Raw genomic sequence first — 27,321 nt, forward strand, 5'->3', positions numbered from 1 at the left:
CCAGAACTTATCTCTGCCTATTGTATTAAAATTGTAACAGTGGCTAGAAGATTATTTCTAATATGCAGAAATACCCAACTAGCTGCCATTCAGTCCCATATGGAGAAGTAATTTCTGAATTGTCCACGTGTTGTCTTCTCTGGCTGGCACAAGGCAGATTCCTGGTTCTGTTCTTCTTCTGATAAAAAAGGATTTACTTTCGAGAAGGGCCAGTGCTAGACGTAGGAGAAAAGAAAGGAGGTTGTTTGCTGGTGATTATAAAATTGCTCTAATAACAGGCAGTGGTAGCTCTGGTCTGTTTTGCCCCCAGTAGATCCCAGAGAGTGAGGCTGGCTGCTGGTACCCCTGCTGAGCCAGAAGAAGCTGTGACTACAAACCATCAGCAGGGAAAGTAGGCAGATAATGGGGGGTGGGGTTTGTTAGCTTGCTTCATATCATCAAAACAAAATCAAAGAATGACACTGAGTAATTTATACACCCCCCCCCCCCCCCAATACATGAGCTCTACAACCCCTGTGTTGGCAAGTGTATTTTTTGGCAAATATAAAATTATGGTGAGGTCCAGAATGTGCCATTTCCTGTACTTTCTTATGAAATGAATCAGTAGGAATTAGGCAGGAAGGTCACCACGAGCATCCAGGTGATGCAGGGTGCGAAGATGGACTATTTTTCTTCTACCTGTGTTTGACCAGAATCACATGGGTAACAGTGCTGGGTGTCCTCTCTTCTGGGTTCAGGGTTGTTTTTTTTTTCTGGGTTTAATATTACAGTCTGTGAATCAATTTAACCTTGCTTGTTTGTAGTCCACGTAGTGGTTTGGACTAGCAATCAGCAAAGATCATGATTGCCTTTGTTAATCATATGGCAGGTCATTATTAGGAAATTTAATTTAAGACTTGAGTTTCTTGCAAGGCTTGATACAAGGTCACTGTGTAGGAATATGAATTTCTTCTGTGCCTGACTTGGTTTTTGGACACTTGGAAATAAAGTCTCTGTCCAACGGGAAAGTCTTATTTACCTTTTTGTTCTCTCTCTGCTTTTTACAACTGTGATAATCAGTGTAAGTGGGAAAAAGCTAGGGAGAAATGAGGATCTGTGGTTGCTCTATCATGGTATGGTAGTCTAGGGTATGCTGTCAGGTTGCATACAAATAGAATGAGAATATACTATAAGGTTAATATAATAATACCATAAAACTTTGATACTTGATACTTTGATACTTGACTGATCAGTGTTAATACCAAATCTATGTCAATGACAGCCTTGTGAAAACGAACTTTTATTTGAAAAGATAAGGACTGTGTTGCCTTTTTTTTCTCTGATTCTATGATTGGTTTCATATGAATTGGAATGATGTTTTGCCTAGCAGAGTTAGGCTATGATACAGTTGTCCTAACATTTGAAACCATATGAGCAAAACCAGTTCCGTTCCCAAAGATCAGCCTGCATTCCTCACCCCTGAGAATGTGCTTTTTTCAATTAGCATTTCAAGGTGTCTTCACTCTGATCATCTGCCCAAACCATCAGCAAATCCTCATCAGGTAGATGCACCATTGTAATTTCAGTGTTATTTAATCCTTTTTGTAATTTCCGAATTGGAACGTTATAATGTGTTGCCCAGTAAAAGTCCAAGAATGATGCAGAGGCTTTAGATACTGGCTGAACTTTGAAGCCTGGGTCATTGCATGATCTGTGCAAACAGATCTTGTAGTGTATGATCTAGAGATAATTCACAAAAAATACAGACAATATCTAACATTTATTGATTTTAGATAACTTAGTGATTTGCACAGTTAAAATAACTGTGATATACCGTGAAACCTGATGTTTGCACTGTGATCATAATTTACACTTTTTGCTTAAAACCTTGCTGACAAGACTTAGAGAAACACAGGGACACTTTTTCAACCTCAAGAACTTTATTGCTGGAAGCTTCAGCTCAGAAAGTGAACATTTGATGGGGGATTTGTCACCCCTGGTTTTATTTCTGGGGTTTGTGACATTGTTGGTGCACACTAAAATTATTTTTGTTTCACTTCACTCTTTCTGCTGAGGAGAAAGGCAGGGCTGGCTTTTCATGCATTCTACCTGCATGGCTGTAGAGCAAGTGCGGACAATGGAAGGAAAGTGATTTGGATCCCAACTTCTGTTTGGTAGTCAGGTGAGCTAAGTAAAATTGCACTTGTCATGAGTGAAATTTGGTCTGAAAGCCCAGGAAACCTCATGGGAGGGCAGCCTGTCACTGAAGAGGATGATGTTTTGAAGAAACAAACAACAGCAGTGGGAGCCTGGAAGCCAGAATGTGGAAGGTTCCCTTCCTATGGCAGAAGGTTTTGAACTAGATAATCTCTAAGGTCCCTTCCAACCCAGAACATTCTGTGATTCTGGGAGCCAGGCTTTGCATTCAGCTCCACCTGCTGCAGTTGGGTGCACCAGTGATCCTCCCTCTCAAACCAGGCACTGGGTGGGAAGCCAGTGCCATGTGCCAGTATCCATGTCTGCATCCTCAGCAGGCTGCAGCCTCTGCTGGTGTATCCCAGTTAACAATGTAAGTGTGTATGTGTTGTTGCATGGATGTCTGGAGCAACAGCAGGTCATGGAAGTGCCCCAGCTGCAGGTCCTGTAGGGAGCGAGATGCCCAGGGTACATCCTCCCAGGCAGTGTTTGCCCCTGAGGCCATGCAGAGCCTCAGTGTGACTTGTACATCTCTCACCTCCACTGTTGAAGGGACACAGAGGGATTCCTAGTGCTTGGGCGCCAAACAAGTGAAGTGTACTCAGCAGCAGCTTCCTGAGTTAAAAAATTTGGTGTGTTGTGAGTAGTAAGGGAGGGTCTAGTTTGTGACACTTCTCCCAGTTGCTCTCTTTACTTAAAACCCCCAGAGATCAACTTACCTGAAGCATTTATGTCATAAGAAGCAATATAAAGCCACCGAGGCTGAAAGCTAATCTCTGTGGGTTTTTTTCCCCTCCCTTTTTTCCCCCCCGAGATCCTGGATGAGTCAACAAAGAAATGACACTTTCATTGCATTCTTGTGAAAGAGATTTAGTGGGATACAGTCAAGTAATTTGAGCCATATTACAACTTAAAGTTACTCTAAGCTGGTGGGAAATGATTTTTAGATACTAGCTATCTTTATGAGGAGAAGAACACCCCAAACAGTTAATTGCCAAGAAATTAGATTTGTTTAAATTATGTATTTATAATGTGCTATAATTTATTTAATTGTTAATTATTCAGAACTGGCTGTGCATTTCTGTCCTAGGTTGCAATATTGATGTAGTTAAGTATTCTATTATTACCAGCTGTGGGCCATTAGCTGCTATCACCCACTCCGGATGACAGGCAATGGGCCATCCGTTAGCTATTATCACTTACTAATGACTCACTTCGCATGACAGGCAATAGGCCATCAGGGACCCACCGTGTGACTCATGGACTTATCTCATCTCATTGTGAGATGCTCTGCCGAAGAGGAAGGAGCCAGGTGTTCTCACCTGGATATAACCTGGCCTTAGAACTGCCTGAGCTAGCCCTGTCTACTGGGTTCTCAGAAGACCAGAGTTACTACTGGATCTTCAGCTGAAGACTAAACCTTCACAAGATCACTGCTTCAACTGAACTACTTCAGTTGGACTGCTACTACCACCCTAATAGGGTGTTAGGTTGTATCTGACTTTGTCAGTACTTTTTCCTTGTATTATTTCACTTATTTTTAATTTCAATCTTGACTTGTGATCTCCCACTGGTTTGTTTTCAAACCAAGACATATTTTGGCGCCCAACGTGGGGCACAACCTGGGGAAACTCAGAAATCCTAGCACCATGATGCTCGGCTTATCTATATGAGTACTGTACCTCGCTCTCTATATTTTTCCTCAAATGGGATACTATCTGCCCGTCGTACTGCTCCTGTTGCGACCAAGAAATGGCATGAGAATTGCTCTATTGGTTTATTATGCCTATGGCATGGTTACCTGTGAGGCGATAAACACCATTCGTTATATATACTCGACTTTGTCTGCCTGGCCTAACCTGAGCTGCTTCGTCTGGGACCTGCTCAGCAATCGCACCCACCCTCTGGGGCTAGGAGGAGAGAGTGGTTTCTTCCAGCCTTTCAAGTCAGGCACGGCCGTTTTTGAAAATATTGAGTTCCCTCTGGATGCTAAGAATGGCATAATCTTTTTGTCAGTTCTGTTTTCTTTGATCAGCATCGTGTACATCTTGCTGAAGATCAGAACAATACTTGGTGTGGTACAGCGTCTTCTTGAAGAGGAGAAGAAAAGAAACAAGTCAGCAGGCACCATGTCCACGCAAACTGCCACTAAGAGGAAAGGAACCAAAAGAGCAGTCAATGTCTCAACACAGACCACTGCCGAATCAGAACAGCCAAAGCCAGTAGTAATTGCCCCCGTCCAGAAAAAGAAATCCAAGAGCAAATCAGTCCGCACAGCGACTGATGAAGATGCAGCAAGACCATCTCACCAAGCAAAAGAAACAAAACCGAAGATCATCACTCGCTCTCTGTCCCTGGGGGAGCTGCGGGACCTACGAAGGGAATTCACCCGGCAGGCAAACGAGTCCATCTTAACCTAGCTGCTCCGCATCTGGGATGCCGCAGCTAACGACACCATTCTAAATAGAAATGAGGCCAGGCAACTGAGATCCCTGTCTCAAGATGTGGTCATTGACCAGGAGATTGGGAAAACCCAGGAAACTCTCAGCCTCTGGCGGAGATTGCTGGCGAGTGTACGGGACAGATACCTCTGCAAAGAAAACCTCCAGATGCACCAAAGAAAATAGAACACAATAGAACAAGGTATCCGATGCCTGAGGGAATTAGCCGTGCTAGAGATCGTTTTCTCAAACAACGAGAAATTCCCCAAAAGCCCAGATAATGTCCAGTGCACTTCACAAATGTGGCTAAGATTCGCGCGGCTCAGACCAGAGATATACTCTCGTTACCTGGCAACATTGCAGTAGAAGAAAGGCGAAGACCAGGTAGGCATGTTAACAAACAAACTGAGAATTTACGAGAACACTGTCACCGCTCCACTACAGACCCAGGTCTCATCGGTAGAAACAAACCTGGCCGCGCAAGTCCAGAGCTTAATTAAAGAGAGCCTCCAAAAACTAAAGAAAGAGCTCAAAAAAGGATTTTTTCATGCCACACCGAAACCAACCAGAGTCTCTGCCATCAGGAGCAGACGTACTCCAACCAGGGAAAGAAAACAAACTCCACGACGTGACCTCTAGTTTTTTCTTCAAGAGCATAGGGAAGACATGAGAAAGTGAGATAAGAAACCCACCTCCTCCTTAGCAGCCCGAGTACGTGAATTGAAAACAAAAACATCCACGTCAGGAGGCTCATCTAGGTACAACACTGCCCCAATCTCTTGTAGACAAAACCCCCGACAGAATAAAAGTGATAATATGACTGATCCTCTTAAAGGAACCTCAGAAACACATTTACAAGAAAAAAACATCGTGCACCAAAAACAAAATTAGAGGAGCCCTGCCTCTAGCCAAGTAGAAGAAAAAGATAATCAGATCTATTAGACTGTGTAGATCCGATGGCCTAGCACGTCTGACCCACAAAGATACACGGCTTTGGTTGACACCAGCGCTCAGTGCACCCTGATGCCATCCAGGTATGTGGGGACCGAATCCATTTCTATTTCTAGAGTAACAAGAAGATCCCAGCAGCTGACTGTACTAGAAGCTAAAGTGAGTTTAACTAGAAATGAGTAGCAGAAACACCCCATTGTGACTAGTCCAGACACCCCATACATCCTCAGCATAAATTATCTCAAGAGTAGATATTTCAAAAACCCAAAGGGACATCGCTGGGCTTTTGAAATAGCAGCCGTAGAGACAAAAAACATAAGACAACTGAATAGCCTGCCTGGTCTCTCAGATAACCCATCTGCTGTAGGACTACTGAGAATTAAAGAACAGCGGGTACCAATTGCTACAGCAACAGTGCATCGCCAGCAATACCGCACTGACAGAGACTCTGTAGCCCCCATTCATAAGATGATTCGAGAACTGGAGAGCCAAGGGGTAGTCAGCAAGGCTCACTCACCCTTTAACAGCCCTATATAGCCAGTGCGTAAGTCCAGTAAAAAATAGAAACTAACAGTAGATTACCGTAGCCTAAATGAAGTCACACCACCACTGAGTGCTGCTGTACCAGACATGTTAGAACTTCAGTATGAGCTGGAATCCAAAGCAGCAAAGTGGTATGCGACCATTGATATTGCCAATACCTTTTTCTCCATTCCTCTGACAGCAGAGTGCAAGCCTCAGTTTACTTTCACCTAGAGGGGTGTGCAGTACACATAAAACCGACTGCCCCAGGGGTGGAAGCACAGTCCCACCATCTGCCATAGACTGATCCAGGCTGCACTGGAAAAGGATGAAGCTCCAAAACATCTGCAGTATATTGATGACATCATTGTGTGGGGGGACACAGCGACAAAAGTATTTGAAAAAGGAGAAAAAATCATAAAAATTCTCCTAGAAGCCGGTTTCGCCATCAAGAAGAGCAAAGTCAAGAGACCTGCCCAAGAGATCCAGTTCCTGAGAGTAAAGTGGCAAAATAGACGGCGTCAGATTCCTTCTGAAGTCATCAATAAGATCATCGCGATGTCTCCACCAACCAACAAAAAGAAAACACAAGCCTTCCTAAGCGCCATAGGCTTTTAGAGAATGCACATCCCTGAGTACAGCCAGATCGTGAGTCCTCTCTACCTCATAACCCGCAAGAAGAACGATTTCCACTGGGGCCCTGAACAGCAGCAAGCCTTCACCCAGATCAAACAAGAGATCGCTCATGCGGTAGCCCTTAAACCAGTCAAGACAAGACCAGAGGTAAAGAATGTGCTTTACTCTGCAGCCGGGAGCCATGGTCTGTCCTAGAGCCTTTAGCAAAAAGTGCCTGGTGAGACCCGAAGTCGACCACTAAAATTCTAGAGTCAAAGTTACAAAAAGTCTAAAGTCAACTACACTCCCACTGAAAAAAAAATCTTGGCAGCTTACGAAAGAGTCCAAACCACCTCAGAGGTGATAGGCACAAAAACACAACTTCTCCTTGCACCCCGACTGCCAGTGCTGGAGTAGATGTTCAAGGGAAAGGTTCCCTCTACTCACCATGCCACTGATACCACGTAGAGCAAATAAATTGCCCTCATCACACAGCGCGCCTGTATTGGAAACCCAAATCGCCCTGAGATTCTAGAAATCATAACAAACTAGCCTAAAAGTAAAACTTTTAAATTATCTTCAAAAAATGCAGAAAAGCAAGTAGCACGTGCCGAGGAAGCACCCCCGTATAACGAGCTGCCAGAGAGTGAAAGACGCTATGCCCTCTTCACCGATGATTCCTGCCGAATTGTAGGCACAAATCAGAAATAAAAAGCTGCCGTATAGAGCCCCACACGACAAGCTGTACAAGCTACTAAAAAACAAGGTAAATCGAGTCAAGTCGCAAAGCTTAAAGCCATCCAACTGGCTTTAAATATTGCCGAGCGAAAAAAATAACCAAAGCTCTATCTCTACACTGACTCCTGGATGGTAGCCAACGCGCTATAAAAATAGTTAGATCGCTAGAGAAAAGCTAACTGGCAGCGCAAAAAAAAACCCATTTGAGCCGCTAAAATTTAGCAAAACATCACCGCCCGAGCAAAAAAGCTGACTGTAAAAGTTCGACACGTAAATGCACATATACCCAAAAGTCGAGCTAATAAAGAGCATCGTAACAACGAACAAGTAGACCAAGCTACCAAAGTAGAAGTGTCACAAGTAGATCTAAACTAGCAGCACAAAAAAAAATTATTTCTAGCTCGTTGAACCCATGATGCCTCTGGTCATCAAAGAAGAGATGCGACATACAAGTAAACTCGTGACCGAGGGGTGGACTTAACCATAGACAACATCTCACAAGTCATCCACAACTGTGAAACTTGCGCTGCAATCAAACAAGCCAAGCGAGTGAAGCCTCTGTAATATAGTAGACGATAGTCAAAGTACAGATATGAAGAAGTATAGCAAATTAACTACATCACACTTCCCCAAACCCGCCAAAAAAAGCACTACGTGTTAACCATGGTAGAAGCAACCACGAGATAATTAAAAACCTACCCTGTACCTCATGCTACTGCCCGGAACACCATCTTAAGTCTAAAAAAGCAAGTCCTGTAGAGACATGATACCCCTAAGAAAATCGAGTCTAACAATAAAACCCATTTCAAGAATGACCTCATAAACACCTGAGCTAGAAAGCACAAAATTAAATGGATATACCATATCCCCTATCATGCACCAGCTGCCAAAAAAATTAAACAGTGCAACAAACTACTGAAAACAACTTTAAAAACACTTAGCAAAAAAACCTTCAAAAATTGAAAACTAAACTTAGCAAAAGCCACCTAGATGGTTAACACAAAGAGTTCTATCAATCGAACCGGTCCTGCCAAGTCCAAACCTTTGCACACAGTAGATAGAAATAAAGTCCCTGTAGTACACGTAAAAAGTTTTTTAAAAAAGACTGTTTAAATTAATCCCACCTCAAGCAAAAGCAAGCCCATCCGTGGGGTTGTTTTTGCCCAAAAACCTAGTTATACTTAGTGAGTGATGCAGGCAAATGAAAAAACCCGTTGTGTCCCACAAAGAGAGCTTATCTTAAGTGAAAACTGTGTAAATAGTAATAAAATAAGGAGTGGATAATGTCCTAGGTTGCAATATTGATGTAGTTAAGTATTCTATTACCACCAGCTGTGGGCCATTAGCTGCTATCACCCACTCCGGATGACAGGCAATGGGCCATCCGTTAGCTATTATCACTTGCTAATGACCCACCCCGCATGACAGGCAATGGGCCATCAGGGACCCACCGTGTGACTCATGGACTTATCTCATCCCATTGTGAGATGCTCTGCCGAAGAGGAAGGAGCCAGGTGTTCCCACCTGGATATAACCTGGCCTTAGAACTGCCTGAGCTAGCCCTGTCTACTGGGTTCCCAGAAGACCAGAGCTACTACTGGATCTTCAGCTGAAGACTAAACCTTCACAAGATCACCGCTTCAACTGAACTACTTCAGTTGGACTGCTACTACCACCCTAATAGGGTGTTAGGTTGTATCTGACTTTGTCAGTACTTTTTCCTTGTATTATTTCACTTATTTTTAATTTCAATCTTGACTTGTGATCTCCCACTAGTTTGTTTTCAAACCAAAACAATTTCCTTCCCTGAAAATTCATTCAATGTGTCTGAAGATTACTGGTTTGTTTCTTGGAGTTTTATAGATTTATTGCATTTCTTAGGGGAAGGAAGTGTTGGTTTTGGCACAGATGCTAAGAATATTCTTGTTCTGAAAATGTGAAGCAGTGTTCTACTGCACTGCAAATCTGGCCTCTTTTATGTTGATATGGAGAAGGGTGTAGTGGTTTTCCTGCCTTGCACATTATGCCAGCATGCATGATTCTCTTACTCTCATGAGTTTTTCTAGTGACTGATAAAAAAAGGGAGAATATTGGTATTAATAATTAGTGCTAAAAATCCATACATGGTTTAAAACAATTCCAGTGATTGCAGAGTAGCTCCTATGCTTAAATTCTTGAAGGCAAGTTTTGGAAGGCTGGTCTCACTCTTATGAGAGGACACTAGATTTGATTTCTTGGGAAAACAATGCTGTTGTTTATTCTTACTTTAAATATTGCTGCTTTTGAAACATAGAAATAGGGTATGGTGAGACATAACAGGGACTGTGTGCAAGGAGCGAACAGTAAAGTGGACAACTAAGACTGTGGATAAAGCCAGCTTCTTGAGAGCTGGATGAAGACCAAACAGAAATAGGATATACTTCAGTTGGAAGAGAAAGTAATAAGAGAGTAGCAAAACATGAGCCTGCAAGAAAAAGAGATATTACCTACAAAGCATTGCAGAAATTACCTGTCACTCTGCTTTTAAAGCTTTTTGTTGGACAATGCTGTCATGTAACTGTGTCATGTTACAGAGAGAACATGATTCTGAAAAGAGGAAGAAAGTTTGTGTTGGAAAAGCCTAGGGGGAATTCTCAGAAACCTGAAACTGAAGAAACAAGGCTCTTGGATACTTACAGCAACACCTCTCTCTTAACTGCCCCCAGCACTTCTCCTCCTGCTGATTTAATTTTCCCCTTGCTACCGGAGGCAAGGGGGGAGAAGAGGAGGAGAACCTATTTTAGCCAGACCCAGCAAGATGAAGTGTGTTTCTGAAACATTTAACACACCTGGAAACTCTGTAGCTTAGCTTGAAGTACAGAATAAAAAATTTGTTGAGGGGAAAAGTATTTTATGTCAGTATTGCATCTCTAGATTATGTATTTTTGAAGGAGAAAAAGAGGAAAAAAGACTGTACCTTTCTAGCTGACATCCATGAATGATTAAAAAACTTTGAGAGTACAGGGTTAGGCTGCCAGAAAGTATGCAAAAGCTAAGCATTATTTTCAATACATTTTAAACCATTAACAAAAGCTTGGGACTTTGCAGGTTTCTCTAGTTAGTAGGATAAGCTGGGTACAACATTTGACGTCTATCACTGTACACTGTATCTATTGCATAGACCAGTTATTAGTTTGGAAATGGCTGCAGTGGCTGTAGCTCAGCCCTGATAAGGTAAAAGCCTCACCCAGCTGCTTCAGTGCAAAATCAGCAAGATCTGATGGCATGTAAGAATATGTAAGAATGTAAGAATAAAGGCCACAGGTAATCACCCTGGAATGATCTGGAAGGGTTCATGTCTCTCAACTCTGAATTGTTCCATGAGCATTATTCAGTCCTGAAGATGGGTCTTGTATGATAATTAAATATTGTTATTCCCCCACCTTGCTGCAGGTGGATCATGTCAGACCTGAAAGCCATAGACCATGGACCAAGGGAGCACAAATTATTGAAATTATGCCATGGATCTTTGTGGTTTTACCTTTCTACCACCTGTCCTTAGGGATCTGTTTCTAGAGAAAACATCTCTCTTTTTCTGTAGCTCATCCTACATTGCATTCAGGGTTTCCTCAACCACAGAAGAGAAACATTGCAGGAAACATCACCAGAGGGTGAGATGAGCCAAAAAAACAATTAAAATCCTTTGTTAGGTGAGTTCACTGTGGTGAAGGAATCATCTGAAGACAGCTAGCGAGCTATCCCACTGCTGTGGTTAATTCTTTCTTTGGCTTTTGCAGGGAAGCAGGCTCCTCAGCACCTGCCTGCCTGTGGTTTAGCAGATAACATCATTATACCCTGACAACCCTTGGATGGGAATGCTACTGGTTAGCATACTTGGCAACCTGTTTTTTTTCCCTGAGGGCCTGTATATAGCAGCATGGCAGAACTGAGACCTGTGTCCTTTTGTCATCAGGGAGGTGTCTGGTGGCACAGATGAGTTTTTCTTAACACCCTAAGAATTGATGCATCCTCTGTATATATGAGCCCAGAGGTTTCTTTCTTTCAGTTTAGATTTTTTATTCTTTATGCAGTAAATTCCACGTAGGACTGAGTGGAGAGAAAAGGGAGATGCAGTACTGCTAATTAAATTAGCCATTTCCTAAAAGCAAATAGCAGGCCCTTCAATCTCATTAAAAAAATAGCAGCATGGAGCCCATTCTTTCTGGTTTGCGTGATTACTTACATGTCCAGATGTCAATGCAGGGAAAACTTGCAAATGTGGTGAGGTTTATTTTGTCTTACTTTGTGTATTTCTTTGTAATTCTAATTCAGACTTTGCACCTACCATTTTTGGTGCTTTTTTTTTTAGCATATGGAGGGGTAGCAAAAGTTTTGAGACCAAAAATGTCTTTCTTGCAGGGTGAAAAAAGAGGACTGTGAGGTGAGAGAGAAGGGATAGAAATGGGGATAATGCTGAGCTGGTGCAAGAGATAATGCTTCAAGGAGATGGGTAGCAAAGTGGAAAGCCTTTTATGAGGACTCCCAGTAGCACTCTTCAGCCTGGCATCTCACTGCAAAGTTTGGGGAGAAAGGCAACCATTAGTTTATCTCGATGCTTTTATTGTCAGTATCATATTGATGGCTCTTTTTCTAATATGTTCACAGGAGCATTTTCTCCTAACCCAGGAATTATGGCTGAAGTCCCACTGAGTGATACATATGTGTGTGATGTCACACATACCCACCGAAGTTTTTAGCATCAGACTAGGGTTTATGTTACATTTTGCTGTAAATTTTCCCTAGCACAATTTTCAAGATATCTGTGACAATTTTTCAAAATATTTGAAAAATTGTCTCTGTTAAAATAGAGAACCCAGAGGTCTGGTAGTAGCAATTGTTTGCAGTTGGAGGAAGGGTACATGAGAGAAGATGAGAGATAGAGCAATGCTCTCCAGAGCTCTCCAATAGTAGAATAAGGCAGGTTTAGGCTATGTGGTAGGTCAAGAGTCCCTTCAATAGCAGGGATTTGCTCTGGGCCTCCCCAGATCTGAGTGGGTGCCATAAGATGAAAACTTGATCCTTTGGTTTTGTGGATACAGCCCTGCATTTCCTTCAGTGTTTCTGTATTTGCTTGAAAAGAGAGCCACTTGAATTAAAGTGCATGCCAGTGAAATTAGTGATGAGAGCTTCTCCTTGCACAAAAACCTACATCATGTTTTTTAGTTACACTCCTTCCAGCATTTTCACCAATTACTCACCTGTTCCTACCAGCAGAGTTTTGTACTTACAGAAACAACATCCAGATACACCCCTGAAAAGTATCATGACCTCATATAAAATTGACATTTCATTCTTCCCAACAGCTTGACCAACACATACCAAGGACAGTATTCTAGCGCTCTACATTTAGCTCTGGTTTTAAACTCTGGCTTGTTTAGTTGTGAGACAGGTGGATTTATTAAAATATCATGTGGAGTCAAAGGTCCTTTCTGAAAGCCAGCACGTAGGGCCATGTATTCCAGAGTATTTAGTAATGAGGCAATTTCCTCTGCACAAATGACAAGAGCCACTTCATATTTTGTATTTGTGTTTTCCTGTGCTCAGTTGCCTCCCTGGGGAGCAGGTGCTGAGCCTGGAGTGCTGCCACTGCTGGGAAGGGAACGATGCATCCCTGTGAGCTCCACACCCCTGCCAGGGTGCATTCCTAGCCACTGGCATCTGTCCTTATGCTGGCCCTTGCTGCAGCACTGGTCTGCATAAAAATGTGCAGTACTAGTGATAAACCGTGGTACTCCTAGCACATGAGCAAATTAAGCAAATACAGTCGTTTGTCTTCCGCTGAGAGTGAAGAAAATACGTGTGCTATAGTAATCCTTTTCTTTTCCTTGTTATTATTTTTTTTTTCCTCCTCAAAGCTAAATTTCCCACAAAATTCAATTATACTCTAAAAGTCTGTGTTGGGATGAAAGATAATTAAAAGTCCACTCAAACCTTTGATTCCCAAATGATTTGAAAGGCAGAAATTTAAAGGTAGCATAGAGACTGACTGAAGTGGGAAGGCAGTGTTGGTGATGGGGCTGTTTGGATTGGAAGCTTTGAGGTCACATCTGAAGGTTCTTTGTCTTTTTCAGAGCTGGTGTTACCTGAAATAGGATTGTGTTTTCCCTGGGGCCTTGACACAATCCATGGACCCTTTCCTTTAGTTGGCTGCTCCTGCATTGCTGAGCTGATTTGGTGAGGGCTGATTTACAGGGGTCACCAGCTGGATGCTTGGCCAGGCTGCTCCTCCTCGTGCTGATGCCTGCTCAAAAAACTAAAGGCAGCCTTTAAAATGCCAAAGCTGCATACAGCCCTCTTGGCCATGTACATATTCACAAACATGAAACTAAAGAGTTTTGGTTTAAGTGAAAATTCCTACTGAACTGGTTCTCAGTGACCACTTCATAAATGCATGAAATGTCATAACGTTTGTCAAAAAACCTCTGAGTTAGATGCATCTTGCATTCCTGTGCTTTACAGTTTAGTATGCTATTCATGATCCAATACAGGAATTTAAAATTAAAAAAAAAAGCAGTTAACATTTGATTTGGTTTAATTTCATTCCTTCTAAGACAAGAAAATATTCAGTGAAGGTTAATGGTTTTTCCTAGCATTTTTTTAAACCTGAGTCAGGCTGTGCTGTTGTGCTTACCTATATTCCTTGTATTATTCATTTGTATTGATATACAGAAAATGTCCTGCTAAATACAGAAATCTTCTGTTTTGCTTATTGCGGCTTATATTTGTTTCATCACAGTTGAAATTATATTTGAATCATTATTTGAATCATCACGATTCCAGGTTTTTCCCTGATCTACCATAGCTCTTGTAAGCACAGCATGTGAAAAACAATGCTTGCCCACATTAAGTACCTGCGTGGGGTAATGCAGCAGTCCCTTTTTGGGTCTCTCCTGGGGTGAAAATTACCACTCTGTCTCCCAAAGTTCAGCATCCAGCTATGGTGAAAAGTGAGTGAAGGGTCTAAAAACGTTGACTATGTGGGCCAAGTACTTGAGTGTTAGCAAGAGTGGGAGGGAGATTTAGGGAAATTGTAAACCTTTTTCAAGGCAAGGAAAATGACTGAACTCTTTATCACTTCTTTTCATTTCCAAAATGTCACAACCTCTTACTAAGCTCAACAAAGTTGCCATCATTTATTTGTAAGGTGCTTGAAGGTGCTCTTTTAAAGAATAAGTATTAACCTTTCAATTTCAAAACCTGCTCTTATACAAAGCGTTTGTTGCTGGAGGTGGAGTTACCAGGCAGTTTTGTTCAGTATGGCATAGAATTTTTCAGGAGGTATTTTCTGAAGGAGGTAAATTGCCAGGGATTGCAGGAAGGTCCTCTGCTCCGTCGGTTGAGATTGGAGCTCAACAGGTTTCAAACCATGCAGTCGGAGTAGCCCTGGAGGGTGGCTGTGAGGACATTGTGCCTTGCAGAGGGGCTCAGGGACTGGGTTTGGCTCCTGCTTGCCATCCCGGTGCTCCAGACATGGGAGCACACATTCCCTCTGTGCCCAGTGGCACAGGGAAAAGATCATCCATCGTCTGTGAGATCTCTGCTTTTCTTTCCCTCCTTGGATCCCTGCAGCAATGCTATTTTGCGGGCTGCTGGGTGGGAAGAGCAGGGACCCAAGCAAGCCCTGGCTGCCAGGATGGACTGCGCACCTCTGGGCAAACCCTCAGAGGGAAATGTGGAAGTTCCCGCAGTAGAAAACAGAGTTTGCTCATTCCTTTGTCCATGTGTTGATTCATTATTAACTAAGCAGATAAATAGCCTTTTCTCTCCCCTTGTTGGGTGCATCAGCTGCTGGGTGAGTTGCAGAAAGCTCAGGATGAGAAACAGTTGAGTCAGGCAGAAACTGCAAGCAGGAATTTCTGAAGTATTCCTGTGGGCTTTCCTAAGAAATGGCTTGCTTTCCCAGGGACTGCTGGAAACAGACAAGCACTCCGTCACATAATGTTCCCTCTCTAGGAAAACATTTGGTAGTAGTTTAAAAAAGAAAGCTTTATAGAGCTTAAATAATGCCAAAGATGAATTTTGTGAAGATTGATGCTGTACATGCTTTACTTGCGAGGATTTTGAATTTACAGTGCTGCTTGGAGTTGCTAGCAGTAGGTCCAGGGCTTGCCAATCATATTCGGTTTTTTTTGCACTACCTCTTTTATTTTAATCAAGTTCTTATTATGGCACTCTTAAGCATATGGCTAAATACTAAAGCTTTTGCGTTCAGTTCATCTGAATAAACAAGTTCATGGCACTTGTCATAAAATTAAGGAAACCTGAGAATTGCAAGAACGGCTTCAGTTTAATTTTGTTTTTTAAGTCATTCATGTCAGTGTTTTGTATTCTGGCTTGTAATTACTCAAGGGTCATGTAGCCTGGTTTACCTCTAAATAAATAAGGAATAATAATTTTTTTTCAATTAAAACCAGATTTTTTTTAGGGTTTAAAGATAGTCATAAAGAAGATACCAAATACAGGGAAGTGTGTCATTCCATACAGTAGAAGTGACCTCTGTCAGCATTAATCTGGCTAAAATAGGCTAAATTATTCTTGTTATCTGTATTGGGTTTTGTACAAAGTAAACAAGTCACTATATTACCTGATTCACGCTCAGCCTCAATGCATCTTAATGGTAGCTGGAAGGCATAAAATGTCTCGTTGGGCTATGATGACTGCTAACTCCACTTAGAAAAAGGAATGGTTTTCCTTGACAGCAAGGTAGTGATGCATGCTGGAGTAACTGTGTGGGCTCAGGTCCCCCTGACAGGCGAAGAGGCATTTCCTCTGGTGCCCTTTGAAACTCTAACATGTGTGCTGAAGCTAAGTACTGAATGAAAATTGTTATGCCACGTGGTAGTGTAGTGCTGGAATGCACTGCTGGGGAGGAGATGGGGTCTGGTATTTTTTCTGTTGGTGATTGCTTTCCAATTCAAGGGATGCTCATCCAACTCCCTCTAAAGCAGTTCAGTTTAACCTGGCACAATAAAGTTCAAGCTGACATTTTGTTTTAGCCTACAGACAACAAAGATATATTTTACGGTTGCTTAAAATGCCAATGTCTGAATGAGAGAGGAAGTTAGAAAGGGACATGCTGCAAATAAAGTCATAGGGACTTGTGGATAGCTGAAGATAATTTAAAATGAAACAGCTGAGCAGGTGTCAATGGAAATCAGAAATCTGTTGTTCAAGCTATTGTCTTTCATTTTATACTTGGAGCTGAAGCAAGAATGGTCTTTCTGGTGTCTGTCTGTACCACTCTTCCAACAAAGAGGTTGTGATCTATGGCCAGCCCTCCTTAAGCATCGTGATAATGCAGTCATTCATTATTAACAGAGAGCAGAGGAGTAGTGGAGGCCTCAAATACATCATGAACAAGCAAGTGGGGAAATGAAGGTATCATTTATGTATCTGCCATGTTGATGATGCTCTTACAGAGTAGTTGTTTTCCCCCAAGGGAAGAATCTGCTGGGAGAGCAAAGCATATTCTCAGTGCCTTCTATGACAACAAGATGATGTCTCCCCATCTGAAGCTTCTACAAGCCCCTTTCTTTAGCCCTTTTCCCTCCCAGGAGTATTTGATGCTCTGGTTAGTCCTGGCCTGGTGCCTGGTCCTAAAAGGAGAGTGCTGCTGGCTCTCCCTCAGGGAGGTGGGATACTGCTTTCCAACCCTACCTCCACAAGTGCCAAGCACCTGCCCCTCTGGATGAGCTGTGACCGGGGCAGGCTCCAGCCCAACATCCCTGTGCCATGAGCTGAAGGGCAGAACAGCCCTTGTAGTTTGTACTTGTATCATTTGTAGTTTGTTCACCTAAGGTTTTTTGATTACCAGTGCCTCGCTTCCATGAACACTGATTCCATGGAAAAGCTGAAGTAGAAAAATACATATGGATACAGCCTCACACGTTCATGAAGATGATACTACAGTTCCACTGGGTGTTAATGTAGTGATTTACAGTGCCATCACCTTGCTTGATGGAATTACTTTTTCTTGATTGTGTAGGAAAGGGACCATACTGGTTTTTAAAGTAAAACTGAATCCCTTCACAGTTTGCGCAGACCTGTCCTTTTATGTGAACAAGCCCCTGAGTGTCTGAGTTTGGCAAAAGAAGGGCAGCTGGGCTGACAAATCAGTTTGTGCCTGATTTTCCCCACCTTGGCCCTAGTAAAGAGCAAGATACAGGGAATAAAACAGCTGTTTGCTGTGTGGCAGGGGATGAAGAGGGTAATGAAATATGCAGAATAAAAGTCAGCTGCAACTTGGCAACTCCCATTTCCTCATAGCAAAGAAGATGACTTAGACTGTATTCAGAATTATGATATTATGCATACAGAATGATATGAATGATTTTTATAGGCTCTGGTTTTAGAGTTGGCAAATGGGTATTTTGATTAAGAAGAACTGTGTTTAATCATTAATAGGTTGTTCTGAGCATTTTGGAGTTTTACTATTATTGTTTATTCAAGCTGGTATCTAGCAACAAAGACAAACATTTTAAAGGCAGCTAAAAACTGAACTTAAAAATAAACACAGTTTTCTCTACAAAGACAGCAGAGCTAAAAGCCTGTACAAACATTTGCTATGGCAGCAACAATCAGAAATTTGCTGGTTGGGTTTAAAAGTGTCCTTGACCTCCCTGGCAGGGTTCTGAGACCAGCAAGGTCATAAAAAAGACTGTTTGTTTTGAGGTTGACATACACACATTTGGACAAGTGCAATATGCTGTTTCCTGTACTAGAAAAAAAGGTGTTGAAGTGGTGCCAGCGTAGAAGAAAACGTTGCTCTCCAAAGGCAGCACAATGAGCTCTGGGCTGTCCTGTCCCAGGGATTTAATTACATGACTGATCAAATAGCTCCTAAGGTTTTGGGTATGTAAGTGTTCTGTTATTTGTAGATCAGGAACTCCTTGTCATAGTACTTAAGAACAGGGAAACCTTGGGATGGGAGCCCACAAAACCAAACCTTTCAGATGTATAAACATGTTAATTGTGGAAGATTTAGTTAAAGATAGTAGTAATGAAGGGAAAAATACATCTAATATTCATACAGAGTTGTGTTTAGCAAGGGCACTGGGTGGTCTGGAGCAAGTTGGGGTGTTCTCCACCTTTTTATGCTGAAGAAGAAAACAGCTGATGATGTCACTTCAGGCATTCATTGCTTCAGCACTGGATTGAAGTGTTGAAGGCATCAGAGCATCTCTTGCACTTGCTGGCAGTGAGCTCATGTGATCACTTCCTGGCAGAAGTCTTCCCTCTCTTCACAGGCTTCTCACCCCTTCACTCCTGTTCTGGTCCTGCCCCAGCTCAGTGGTACACTCTCCAGTTCAGTCAGAGGAAGTTTTCATTTTTTGCCTGGGTTTTAGAAGCAATTTTTCTTTTGTGTCAGTGCAGTGATAACGTGTAGCCTTACAAATAGTCACCAGCATGGTTGGTGGCTCAGCTAATGTTTCTGTTGTGGAGGTGCGAAAACTCAGGCTGAGGTGACTGGGAGCCACTTGTGTGGGCAGCATCTCTGCACAGCTGTGCCTGCATGCTGCCTCTGCTGGCAGTGGTGGTGGCTTTGGGGGACATAGCCAGAGATATCCAGGGAAATGCCTCTGTCTTTCCAGGTGTGTCGGAGGGATGGCTGAAGGGCATCCGAGAGGGATCAGCAGCTGAGTCCTTTAGCCAGTGATGCAGAGGAGGTGAGTTGTTAGCAGAGTAAAGCCTTCCTTTGGGATGATGTACACCTCCAGAGGAGCCAGCCAGCTGAGACATGGGACAGTCTCAAGCTTGCTTAGGGATGGAGAGGAGAGGAGCTAGAAACAGCCCAGAATAACTTTGGCCATGCTTTGAGTGTTTTGCCAGGTTTTTGACTCAGAGTGGGCAGTGAGTGGCTAGGGCCATCTGAGGGTGTGCTGGTTCACTCTCTGAAGGCAAACAGGCTCCTAAGAGGGTCACAGATAACCATCTAGACCTGCCTGGTAGCGAGCAGGCTGATGGTACAGGGGATGCTTGGCAGCATTTGCACCAGGTAACAAGCACTGCCTTTGCCTTGCATCCTTCAGGTTTCTTTTCCCCAGCTTCCAACAGGGCAGTGACATGGCATATCTGTCTCCCCATCCTTCCTGTCGGTGAGCTGGCACTGGGGATCCTCCCCCACCTTCCCTTGCCTCAGCAGGTGCTGCTGCTGCTGCTGTTGAGATCTGCTGTCCAGGGGCTCCTGGCCTGTTTGGGGCAGATAGAGAGTAACTTGCTGCTAGCTGGGGAATTGGAAACCAGGGCCAAAAGCTTCCCTGTGACACTCCTCACCCAGTTTTATCTCAGCATCAGTATAACACACCTATTAACTACTGCAAAGATGGTTTCTTTAAATTCCTGCTTATCACTGCACGAGAGAAGTGCCACGTGCTTGCTTCAGTTTATTTTCACACTTCTAGCCAATATCTGCTGGGAAGATTTACTACTTGCCTGCAGCTGAAAATATTTGTTGTAAACTTACTACAGTTATTTCTCTCCCCTGTAGTAAGGCTATGCCAAGAAAAGTCAGTAAGAAAGTATTTCCAGTTTTGCAGTTCTGATTTTCAGATGCCATGTTTTAAAAATACCAATACAGAATTCAATAAGATGACTACATGCAGCTTATGTTTAGGGGAAATTACAAAATTTCAAAAAATATATTAAAAAAAAGGTTTGAACTATAAATAGAAATATAGACTGTTGTAGGAGTGTACTCCATGGAGATGTGTCCCTTAATATTCAGACACAAGAAGCATTAATTTTCAATTAACAGCTCAGTTGTTCAAAGTAATTTGGTTGCTGTTTTATGTACACTGCTATTACACTGCTGTTGTTTTTTCTGTCCTCCCACATCTGTTACTGTTCCTGGATTTTTTTTTCCCCTGTTTTTGTGGAGGAGTTGCTTTGACCTTTGATAAGATAGTTCATATATCTGGAAAATATAACTGTCTGGAAACTCTTCATTTGCTGCTTTTTGCTCAAATATTAGGGTTGAGGGAAAAGGAATAAGCAGCCTACATTTAACCTAAGATCCCTTTCCTTCTGGTTGGAGCCAGCTGTGTCCAGGGTCAGAGAGGAGGTGGCAAGAAGATTTTTGGCCAGATTGCTTTCAAACCCCGTATAACAGGATGGCTGAGCATTCGCTTACTCCTTCTCTAGGAAGCTGCAAGTATAGAAGTTAAACATTTTATTGAAGAGGAGGAAGAGGGTGTGTAGCTGTACTAATGAGGACTGCATGTTGCCAAAATGTAAATAATTAATATACAAACACATTTGTGGGCATATTGCAACCACAGGTCAGATCCTTATTTTTTTTCAGACCTTAAGAGAATCGCTAATGTGTTTTGATGTAAGAAACAGTTGAGAAGAGAGGTGGTGTGATTGTAGAGGTCTAACTGCAGTGCTCAATGCACTGTAGAACAAACCCAGCTCAGATGCCAGTGTAGATGGAGCAGACGAGCTCTGTACAGGTTCCTGCATGGGAAATGTAATTTAGTGAGGCTGGGTAGCTCTGACTGGCTGTGTTGCCTGTGGTATTTCCAGTGTCTCTACAGAGTGCCCTACAATCATAACTTTGCTTTTTTTTTTCTGTAGAATTAACTCAGTGGGAGTGCAAACTATATTGTGAAGTAGTGTTGAAGCTGGATGTTACAAGTCTGTTATCTGCATTTGGGATGCACTAGCAAGAGACATTTTGTGGTAACTAATGTGATAGTCTGTAACCTGACAAACCAACAGCATTTAAGTTGAGGTGGTCATTGTGACCAGGAGAAAAAAGAAAAAAGCAACGCTTTTTTGTGCTTTACCCCAGTGATGCATCTCAAACCCTAAAGTTAACCCTGTTTTATGTCCTGTTTCTTGTGTAATTAGTAGGAAGCCATGGTCAGGTCCCCTCCTTGCTTGCTGGGGATCAGTGTCTTGTAGGACTAGGGCATCCTACCTAAGAGACAGATAGCTAAATAAGCTTTTGCAGGCCCTCAGCCAGTTAATTCCAGGTGTACAGGTAAGAAAATGAGAACTAGAATAAATACATCATTGTTTGGAACTCTGGTCATGTTCCTTCTCTTCACACTGCAGAAGAGAGCAGTGTGGCTGAGCATCCCTCTGAGCCACATGGCTCTTTGTCTGAAACGTGGAGCCCTGAGCATTCATGCTATGACTTTCAGGGAAGCACAGGCTTCCCTCTTTCCCTTTGAAGTACCTGTGTAGCAGTACCTATGCTTTTTTGCAGAGCTTGGGTAGGGGCTCATCACAGGCAGAACAGAATATGGCCTTTTGGGCTGAATTTTCCGCTCTTGCAGCATTTGACTTTCTGCAGCAAGGTAATATTTTGCTTGTGGAGCGATGGGAGTTGCAGAGTTCAGATTTGAAGCCCTTTCTGGACTTTAGCACTGCTGATCCAAGTGTGACTCTAACAACCCAAATTTGCTGGGGTCACAACTCCAGGCGTTTGTGTGTGTGTGTGTGTGTGTGTGTATCCTTGCAGAAACCTGGAGGTGTTCAGGCAGTCATCTCCATTCCTGCTGTGGTTATCCTAGGAGGATTCCCTCTGGCTGTTTCAGGGCAGCAGCCAACATCCCTGTGAAGTAGCCACCACCCCGCCTGTTTAGCTCATTGCCAGAGGGAGGTCCAATTAATGTTTGGCAATATTGGCAGTTCCAGATGGAAACTACCATTCTGCCGCCTACACTCAAACTTGGGCTAATTGACCTGATTGTGTTTTAATTAAATGAAAGGAAAAAGCTCGTGACAGAGTTTCCCCAAAGTTAAACTCCAGATGTATGGCAAGGCTAAAGCATGCAGATGGCAATTCATTGTGCTTCCTGGAGGTAGATTATATGTCTCCCATTTGCCAGTTTATCCACCGGAGATTAGCTGCATTTTTTCCCCTTCCAAATAGATTTAAAAAAAACCCAAACAACAAACACAACGAAAAACCAAAACCAACAAAAAACCCCCCAAAACAACCCACAAACCACAAAACAAAAATGTGAGAAAGAAAAATACCCATTTTTCCATCTGTTTCTGGTCAGGAAAAGTTATAATTTGAGATATTTATTGAAAATGACATTTTTAGTGTCAGAATGACTTTTGATTTTTAATGACTACATCAAACTTTTTACCATGTGGTGTCTTGAAGTTTGCCAGTAAGCTCGAGGAATGAGCAGCATATCATACTCTTTAGCAAGTTGATGACTTACTGCTAATTGCAGATAATAGGCAGCTGCAAAAACATGGTCATTTTTCTGGCATAAAAACCCTGATTTCTAACTCTGTGCCCTCTGGCAAGCCTGTATAGAAAATCACATTGCTGTCAGAAGAGGTTCTGAGGTCTCAATAAAACAAGATGACTTTCGGAGCACATCCCTGCAAGACAACAGGGCACAGTGAAAGAAAGAGAAAAAAATTGTACTAGCTAACTGGTAGTTAATAAGCACAGAAATTGTATCCAAATCCACATAAAAAGTGACTTTGAACTGGGGCCAAGGCATCTTCTGCTGCATTTCTCCATTCATGGTTCTGCTGCATTTCTCAATTCACTCATGTGGCAATACCCTGAGTCGCCTGTATTCTGACAGGATGAAAAGGTTTTCCTCACACACTTTGAGAGTGATGTGTTGATACCAATGGCTATATTGCAAGAGAACCAATGCTAGTGAAAGTATTAGGCACCAGTGCTACCTTAGTGCCTTGATATCAGTGGAACACTTGATTCTGTGCCTTTTTCCATCTTGGTTGTATTGTCCAGCGATAGGAGGAGGACTTTTCCTTCATCTTGCCACTCTTAACCTTGCTACATGGCAAGAATCCAGAGCAGAGTTGCTGTGCAGGTGATGAGCCTGGGGTGATGGGGGTGGGAAAAGGGATTGTACTAATTGTGAGCAGTGTGGTGGGGAAAGAAGAGAACTTGATTATCTGATCAAGTACCATCTTGTACTTAACAGCCCTCGTGTGAGAAAGAATCCCTTAAATATAAATATATATAGCAGTGCCCCAGCAGAATTAGATCAGTTGTGTAGAAGGGCACTGGTGAGGGGAGTGGAGGTTAGGTTCTTCTAGTAGCTTTTCACTTTCGCTGCCAGAGTAAAAAATATACTGAAGTAAGAATGCAGAACATCTAATGTCATATATATATATATAGTCCTTTTTTTTGATCATGAATTTCTTTAAGTTAAAGTTTTTAAAAAATGGTCTTGCTGCATTCCAGATCAAAAGGCCTGGAACCAGCAGAAAGATACCTTTTAGTATCTTTCATCTAATTCACAGCCCCTGTGGCACGATTTGGCTTTGCAGTGTCTCCGTTAGCCTCGTTGCTTGTCTTTTGCAGCAAGATCTCGTCATGTGTAGGGTTCATATCCTCACTTCTTGTCCTCTTTGTGTACACAGCTGATCCTGCAGCTGGAAAATCTTCACCTATGGCAAAGGACTGGAATATGATAACATAAACTATGCAGGTAGTACAGTCAAATGTCCTCTTGTCAAACTTAATATTCTTTGAAGGCAGTGAAGTGACTCGCTGGCTTTTTGAAGATGGTGGGAAGAAGGCAGGACTTCAACACTATGTACAAATAAAAGAGTAACACAAGTCAGCAAGCTCCTCTAAACTTCAGAAAGCTAAGATGTTTCTTTTCCCCTCAGTGGATATGTATAATGTTTATAAAGATTAATAGAAGGTAGATAGGTTCTCTGAGGTGAAAAACAAACTGCTATATTCTTAAGTAGCACATGACCTATAAAGGAAGTAGTGTAGAACTAAAACATCAGTTTCCTACTGAGTGTTTCAAAGAAGAGGAACAATAACTTTTGTAAAGATCTTCCCATAAATGCTCTGAAATGTCATTGCTGAAATTATGGGTTTTTTTCCTAAATAGTTTATTAATTGGTAAAATGTGCTAGCTTGTAAATATATATGTATACACATAATATATGTGCTTTTGAATATAAATAAGTTCTTTTTCCTAGGCATATTATTTCATCTTAGATTATTTCCAAAGTTAGCCTGTGATATCTGGCTATGCTTATTCCTTCTTTTCAGATACGTATTTCAAATGAGGGAATTGGTACAAGATCCGTGGACTAGTAAATTCCCAATTGTGAACATTTGTTGAACACATTTGATAAAACAACTCCTTGTCTTTTATTGTCAGAAGGAATTAATGTTTGTTTTCAAAAGTTTCAATCTTTCTGAATAGAATTATTGTCCATTAATTTCATGTATTAGCTCAGCTGAAGCAGGCAGACTTCTGTAGCTAGGATGAATAGCATTATTTTGGAGTTACAAGTTTTCAGCAGAGGGCAGAACAGGGACTGATGCAAATCTGTATTTCTCTGTGGGGAGCTGTTGGAGCCCTAATCCTCCTCCATTTCTGCTGGAGGGCACAGGAGGAAAAATCTAGATAAGGTTTTTGTGAAAGTGGTCTCCTGCAATAGATTGGACTCCATGACTCAGGAGGATTTGAAAAGATCAGCGTTCTAGTGTTTATGAGACTATGCTGCCTATCACCAGAATGCAGGCTTTTCACACCAGTAGCTCAGCTTTTCTGAGCCACTGGGGACAAGAACATGAGTTTTGTCCTGCTGCCTCAGGGGTGGGAAGCCTCTCACTCCACTGCACTGATGGAGTGCTTCTGCCAGTGAGATAATGCCTGGCTGCTGTGCCAGGACAGAACTCTACAGCCAGCAGATCCTGGTCTCTTTTCTTCACCACTTCACTTGGATTTACTAGTGCTGATTTCACAGAGAAACCATGTGTTTCTGCACCGCTTAGAACCACGGGAATCTCAATTGGGAGGGACCTCAGGAGGTTACTCAGAGCAGGATACTTCTTGGCAGTAGGCGAGGTCAGCCCCAGAAGGAGCTTTGGAGGTTTGCCTGGCTGAGCCTTCAGAGCCTCCCAGGACCTGTCCAGTGCTGCACTACACACCTGCTGGTGGTGTTTCCTTACCTCTTACCGCTTTTCCTGGCGGCAAACTGTGGCCCCCATCCCTTCTTAGGTCAGCTGGAATTGCAAAGATAAATTTTGCTCTCTTGTCTTTGTGAGTACCCTCTGAGTAAATGTAATTCTCCCTTAGATCCACAGTTTCCAGCAGAAGCTTCTGTATTCCATTGGGGATTGCATTCCACAGGCAGTACCCATAAACCCGGACAAAAGTGCAGTCCCTAATTTCAGGCAAGGCACTCCTGCAGGGCTCTTTCTGCTGCCCTATACCTCTCTCTTTCTACAGAGCTGCTCACTGCCTTTGGTGGTCTTCTCATCCCCCACCTCCCACCTGGCTTCTCAGGGGGTGTTGGGGGGCAGCTGCTTCATTTGAAGGGAGTCTCATTTTTAAATCTGTCTGAGGTTCACTTTGTTCTCTGGGGCACACACATGAGGAAGTTGGGATTTTGTACTCCTGCAAGGGGTAGACACGGTCAAGGCCTTTCCAAAATCTTTGCTTTTTACATTTAAAGTCGATTTGCATGCCTGCCTTCCATCTTATCTCCATGTTATGGACCAGAAAATACCCAAGGCAAACAGATAAAAGCTTTAAACTCTGTCGCATCTGAATAACAGTGATTTATCCTGGTGGTGTTTTCTATCTCTCAGGCAGTACAGAATATATTGAATTTTATGGCATAACTTGCTCAGATTTTTTTATTTAAATGCTATCATTTTCTTACTAACTTACCTCAAGTTTTAACTTCATAGACGTCAATGAAGTTACACAATGAATCTTTCTTCCCAGTACTTTATTTCAAAACATTGGAAATAAAGTTTCTTGGACTCTGTTGGCATTATGTCAGCTTTCTCGCAGAAAAGATTTTTTTTCTTTTCCTTAGCATCCTGGATCAATCTAAAGCCTAGGACAAATATAGGACTCATTAAATGCCATTTGTCTGGGAAACAGAAAAATAAGATTGCACCATGATGTTATGTGGCTGAATATGTATCTTTTTAGCAGCTAGGACACAGGACCAGGATTCAGGAAGCCATTTGGCAAACATAAAATTAAGCACTTAACAATTCTGTGCCTCATATTTTCCATCTGTAAAATGGGGACATTGATATTTCTTTCTTTGAATAGCATTTCTGATCTAATGATCTATGATTATCATTACTACTGTTCAGAGTGGCATCAACTCTGTTCCAAATTGGTTATAATTAGAATGTTTAGATGAATGAAAGCAATTACAGAGCCTATATGCCACAAACAGTTAAGCCCGTGATTCATTTTATGTCTCTAAGTAATTGCAGTTACTTCATTGCTCACATGAGTAAAATTCAGCACATTGGAAGTGTTTGCAAGGCTACAAATGGAAGCCTTTAAGAAACTTTAATTCTTAAATAGAAATAAATAGTAGATGTTTCAGGGTAATTTATTTTAGCTGTGTGCTATGTCGTGGGATGGGTCTCAATTTGGTTCACAAAATTTGAAGTTACAGCATTGATGCTAAATATTGGCTTTTATATCATTCAATATGTTTTTGCAGAAAATAAATCCTTCTTTAAATTTTGGCTTCAGTTCAAAAGCTTATTGTTAAATAGGCTTTGTTAATAAGAAGCCTGACTCATGGCAGGCTGTGCTGTGAATGGCTGATTACCAGGGATATCAAACAGACCTGTTCCCATTCCACTGCCAGAACAGTTATCTTTAGAGTTTAAGAAAGGATTAATTTTACCCAAAAGAAATAGTTTATGTTTTCACATTGCAAGGGTTTTGTTTTCTGTGTGATGATAGCTAGTTATTCAACTTTACCAAGGAAAGGGAAAAAAGTCACCCAAATATGTGAGAGAAATTCTTCTGGAGTGATGGGAAGCCACTGGACTGTGCAAATGTGCCAGGTGAGCATCATGAGAAGCAAGTTCTGGACAGCTGCA

General features: G+C 42.2%; 1 protein-coding gene across 5 annotated transcripts in view; it reads left to right on the top strand.

The window, feature by feature from the left end:
* The window catches only part of PHACTR2 (phosphatase and actin regulator 2), a 136,809-nt gene that overhangs the window by 64,244 nt on the left and 45,244 nt on the right, over positions 1–27,321 (top strand). The window lies entirely within an intron of this gene.

The sequence above is a fragment of the Lichenostomus cassidix genome, chromosome 3 (genome assembly GCF_008360975.1).
Source record: "Lichenostomus cassidix isolate B80296 chromosome 3, HeHo_3.0, whole genome shotgun sequence".
Lineage (NCBI taxonomy): Eukaryota > Metazoa > Chordata > Aves > Passeriformes > Meliphagidae > Lichenostomus > Lichenostomus cassidix.